The following is a 6,310-nucleotide window of genomic DNA, read 5'->3' on the forward strand; positions in this document are numbered from 1 at the left end:
TTTATTCTCCTTTCTCTTTAAATTAAGTCTAATCAGCATTCTAATTTTATTGTTCGTAATTTTTCTATTTATACACTCTACTTCTTAGGCAATATATATTCCGTTTTTAATGTACCGGCTATCTATAAATACAAAAACCCTCTGCGTACGAGGCAAACGAATTTGTATGGTGTATTTAATTATGGCAAAGCACACGAGGGCTATCTGCCTAAAGGGAGGGATGCCTTTCGTGGAGGACTTTCTAAGGGAAACTGGCTCGTATACACGTTACACATGGGGAAAACCACGAAAACGCCCATGCAGCCAGCCCGTTCGCGGGATTCGAACCTCAGACCGAACTACCAGTGTTCAGCGTCTTTACCGCTCGGCCGCTGGTGGGCCTTCGAGACAAACGAAAGATTAGAAAATTGTTAAATTTTGTGACGGACATAGTGAAGAGATGACAATGTCTTTCAGCGAAAAAAAATAGTTACAAATAGCGTCACCAGAGGGCATTATATTAATAAATTATACATTTAGTACAGTTTTAAAAGCTTAGAATTTTTGTTACATAAAAACATGTTTCACATAATGTCCACCATTTTTAGCTACCATCTGAAATCGCAAGATTGCATGTTCCCCAGTTGACCGAAATGTGTACTAGAACATGTTCAGCACGTGACGTGATATGCTGGCTTTAAGATCAGATAAAGTTCTTGGATTTTCACCACTTACTAGATTTTTTAAATGTCTCCAAAGCCAAATATCTCATGGATTGAAGTCTGGAGATCAAGGCGGCCACACATTACGAAAGTTGCAGCTCTTTTGGTAAAACAATTTTACGAACAAAGCGCAATCTCGTAAACTTATCGTCATTGTGAACAACAAGCACACTGAAAACAAAGTCTCCGCGAATGTTTCTAGGTTCTTATAGCAGCTGCTGTATGACGTCAACAAAGATTTACATTTTTAATAGTAGTTTTGAAAGTCCAACGCCTTCTGGTGACGCTATTTGTAACTAATTGGTTTTTCTCTGAAAGACATTCTCATCCATTCATTAAGTTCGTGACAAAATTTTTCAATATTCTCATCACTGGTTTCGCCCTTGTAGGCAGCTTTTAAATAGAGTTCTTTAATTATAGATTCTTTGTATATTAATAATAATCATCCTATTTTTAATGTATAAACTTTACTCAAAGTGGAAAGTCTCCAGTTTTACTTCGGAAAAAAAAAAAAAAAAAAAAAATCTCAGAATTTGTCTTTTCCTTTACTTTCCTTTTTAGCTAAAAATCTGATGTAGATACCACATGACTTCCTTGTACCGTCCTATTAAATTATGCACATTTTTTGTTGCATTTCATTTAAACTTATTTCCCCGAATTTCATTAGAGATATATTTCTCATTTAAACAATTCAGTTCTCACTTCGTGGCAAGGATAAAATACGTAAATACTCAAAATATTTTCATTAAAAATTGTAAAATACAGAAAAACCAAAAACACCAAATAGAGCTAAAACCGTTAAAAAACAATTCCTACTATTAAAATTGGAATTTAAATTCATTAAAATTAGGTAGAAAAAATATATTTTGGTGCACAAAACTTTTGACTCCAGTCGGCAAAATGGCACAAGTTGGTGTAGGAAATAACTTGATTCAGTTTCAAATGCAAGCAAACGGCAGCATCATTAGACTTAGTGGAACTTAAACAACTTTTAAATTGTTGATAATTCTACAACTATGGCATGCAGATTAACTAAAGGCATAAAAACCTTAACCCGAACATAAGAACAATATAATTCAATCACTTTTAAAGCAGAAAATGCACAATTTACCAACATGTATGAACGAAAAACTTAGCTGACAGAGCCTGATAGCGGAATGGGTGTATATCTATATCTATATCTATAGATATATGTCGTATTTTAGTTGACGGAAGATGAAAACTATTCAAGTTCTAGTCATGGTCGAAAATGCTCTTGCGTAGATGAGTGGAAATTGCGTCATAGTGGAATGATCCAATGGAATTTTAGAAGCACGACCCAGCTTGATAGTTAAACATCACTTATTTTTGAATAACGAATTACTTAACACATATCTTCATAACTAATAAAGGATTAGGGATACTGAACAAGCCCCATAATTTTAGATATGCAATTACATTTTAAATAATGGCGAATAGCCAGCTGAGGCTCATAAAGTATAGCTAAGCTGTGATTGGTTAATTTTAGGCCTTTATGTAATATGGAAAGATCTCGTATTCTGGAGAACAGATGAACTTAAGGGGAAGAATACCAAATTTATAATAGCTAATTTTGAGATCGCCAATCGTTTCTTAGTGCGACAGTCGTATTTTGTTATATCTTACATATATGCATATATTTACATACTTCTGGTGCAGCTGATTGCAACCAAAAAGGAAGGGGCACAACTACGTGTTTTAGCAGTCCCATATACAAAATTTCAGTATTCTGAGGCTAGTCTTTGCATTATGCGAGATACATACATACATACATACATACAGTCGTCAAGAAAAAATATCTTCTGAATTCATTTAAAATCCATTTCACAATTCATTTTTGGAAAATTAATCCCTTATCCTGTCCGTACGATCAGATGTAACACAAAAACATCGTTCAAATAGAATCAAGAGCGGCCAAAATGAATATTTTCATTTAAATACGATACCTGAAATTTTTCACGGTTACAATACTTACTTTACTTCGTACAAGGAAATAAAAGCTTGTGACTACAGTCAGAATTTTTTTATTTATTATTTTTTTAACTATCAAAACGAATTTCCATTTCCATTGTTCTTTATAAAAAATATATATCATAATAAATTATTTTTAATGGTCGTGGAAACATTTAGAGCAGGGTTTCTTAAACTGTGGGTCGCGACTTCCTTGGGGGTCACGGGATCTGCAGCAAGGGGTCGCAAAATTTTAGCAGTTTTGACATTTCTTATTATAATAATTTTACAATTACCAACCATTTTTTACACAATGTATCTGAAAATAGATCAGGATAAGACAAAGAAAAAAAAAAAGAAAACGTTTCGACGCATTCTTTTTATAATATAAACGTTCATTTTGCACGTAACGCTGTCATTTCGTCTGTTACTTATTTAAAATTTTCACATTGTTCTATGTCTTAAAATTAGAAATTAATGACCTAAAACTGCAGTAGTATATTACAGTAACAAGTGAAAACATTGACAGTTCTATTCACGCGTGTGTCGGATTTGCGCAATACTTATGAGCCCCAGAGAATTTTTGTGATTACTATGGGGCCCTGAGAGTCACCAAAAAGTCTCAGTGATGAAAAGGAGTCGCGACTTATGGGGGAGTATTTCCCCGGAAGCACGTTTATTGTGCTGGCAGATATCTACTCTGGCAACTTCGACCCGTGGTATTAAAACAGGAGTCTGTCCTTTCTCATAACTTGTGGTGGATGAGGTAAAACTCAACGATGCTTCCACATATCAAAATGGCGTAACTTCCCAAGCTGGTTGCACCAGCAGCTCCGTGGTGATGTACAAGTAATTCTCCAGTGCGGGGTAGACAGCATAGGGTACTGGTGGGTAGCATAGGGTACCAGCTTTACTGGTGGGTAGCTTTAATGACGAGCAGTCAAATATTCAGGTAAATTGTTCCACCCCTTGGTGATCTCTGGCTTATGGAATTGCTGACTCCATGGAGACAGTTTAAGGTTGAGGAAAGGTAAATTTAAAAATCCGATGACCCGGGTAGGTGTGGGTTCTGGTTAAAGTGAGCTGCTCTACAAAGCGACAAATTGCCTGGCCGAGCCACCTCTGGAGTGATATGGTTGGGTCAGATGGTGCAGTGCCATCTTTTGTAGCGGAACACATTAAAAAATTTTAAAGTCTGAAAGGCGACTAACTTCTTTGCTTTTAGTAATCTAGTAATTTCCTTTTACGCAATATTCCCCACGGGGTCGACGTAGAGAACACTGCGGAGCTACTGGCTAGGATAGGATCTGTACCTAGACAGTCATGGCCACGAGGGTATACAAATTAAGAACCTAGTAGTTCTAGAGGCCCCGGAAAGGTCACTTATTGGTCGGCCCGTGGGTCTGGTATGTTCTAGAGGTGAAGGCTCTAGTAGCGCGGAGTTAGCGCCCCGGGTTTGCTAGGTAATGTCCCTCTGCGAAGGGCAGCCCAAGCGATTGGTAGGTAGCAAATAGACGACCGGCGTAGACGTATGGCAACTGGTGTCAATCCTCTCTAATGTGCGGGGTGGACGGGCCACGTAGTGCCATCACCTAGCGTGGCGGAATATGAAGTCCACTTAAAAACTAGTTTTAGCAGAATTTTTTTCTTTCATGCTTCAAGAAAACAGTGGAATATTGGTGAAAAGTACCATAAAGCTTTATAATTTCTATTCAGTTAATAAATTATCAACAAAAGCAAGTTAGACAGAAATACAAATGACAGGATTGACTTAAGTAGTTCATGTATGGCGGTGTCTGTGTGGTGGTGTATTTAATTATAGCAAAGCACACTAGGGCTATCTGCCTAAGGGGAGGGATGCCTTCGTGGAGGACTTTCTAAGGGAAACTGGCTCGTATACACGTCACACATAGGAAAAACCCCGAAAACGCCCATGCAGCCAGCCCGTTCGCGATTCGAACCTCGGACCGAACTTCCAGTGTTCAGCGACTTTACCGCTCGGCCGCTGGTGAGCCAAATAGTTTATGTAAATCCAGTTATTTCGAATGATGTTAACGAACCACTTTAAAATATATCCAAGCGGAAAGATCACAATAAACAACACTAGGCAATTAATTCAATAATAAAGTGCGTATACCTTAGATATAGAATAACATTTAATAGCTTTGTAAACATTATAACAAGTGTCAGAAATTGTGTCTTTAATATATTGTTTAACTTTTGAACTATTATTTAAATGACAGCTATTATTAGAGGTTATTGGAAGTTTTAAGACTAGAAAAATCAATGTTATATCCATAAATTTGCAGAAATAGAATATTACGCTGATTTTTTTTTTTTTTTTTTTTTTTTTTTTTTTCATTTAAAATCTCAAATAATCGTTATTAGGTGTGTAAGTTAAGACCCGGGATCATGGAGTTAAAATATATCAAAGAACATGGAGTTAAAATATTTTGAACTTAGGTTGCGGGTTTAAGTTCGGGTCAAAAAACGTAAGTTGCAGTTTTTTTTTTTTTTTTTTTCGGGTAACGTGTTCCGCTTGGTGCCCAACAGAGAGAAAGAGAGGAAAAAAAGAAAAAAGAAAAAAAGAAAAAAAGAAAAATGTAGAATAGTGGGTACTACTTTGTTAAAGTACTTCCGAGGTTGAATCGCCAATCAAACGCGCTATCTCGCCAAAATCTGGCTGCGCGTTCTTATACCTTTTCACGTAATCGGCGATCAGATATCACCCTAGTTCTGCTTTTTCGCGCTGTTGATTTTTGTGAATTTACGTGGTAAATAAGACCGTAAGATTGGATTCTGGTGCTAATTTTTGCTTTCCGGTGCCGTTTAATAAAGGCTTGTGCAATTATATCGCGTGCATATGGAATTTTGAACTATCTGTTGTGCTGGCGCTGTTAGGCCTAACTGATGGGTATGTTTACGTTTCACTTTGACATTTTTCCGATTGTTTATTTAAAATGAGCTGAAGAATAGGTGTGAATTAGTGTTTTAATGTATCTAATTTGAATATTATACTCATAGATTGACTTAGTTTAGAAATTTCATATGTTTGATTGTTGCTATGTTCAAAACTTCAATTTCGTGCATGAAGGTATTTTTTGACTGCTCTTGAAAATTTTTAACATTATTATATATTCTTACGCACTTTCACACCTTTTAAAGTAATTTAGAGACATGTTTATGTGTAATTTGGAGGAATTTACATGATTGATTTTTCCGTACTTCCAACTTTGAGTTCGTGCATGAAGGTGTTTGATGCACTATTATAAGCATTTTTGATATTATTTTGTTATCTTCATGTATTTTCGCGCATTTTTATGTAAAGCAATGATATTTTCACATTTAATCAAAAACGATATACATAATTGATTTTTTTCATGCTTACCAACTTCGAGTTTTGCGCGTAAAGGCATTTTTTTTGATTGGTTTTGAGAATTCTTGAGATTAGTGTGTACACTTATACACTTTCACACCTTATTATGTAATTTAAAGTTATAATATGAGTAATTTAGAAAGTTTTATATATTTCTATGAGAATCAACTTAGAATTCTGTGTATGAAGGTTGTTTTAACTGTTTTAAACATTTTTTGGGTAAAGTGCAGAATCGCCCACTTATTTGGTTGGCGTTTTTTACAAA

The sequence above is a fragment of the Stegodyphus dumicola genome, chromosome 7, assembly GCF_044657685.1.
Source record: "Stegodyphus dumicola isolate Sdum_Otavi_A_Nest chromosome 7, ASM4465768v1".
Classification (NCBI taxonomy): domain Eukaryota; kingdom Metazoa; phylum Arthropoda; class Arachnida; order Araneae; family Eresidae; genus Stegodyphus; species Stegodyphus dumicola.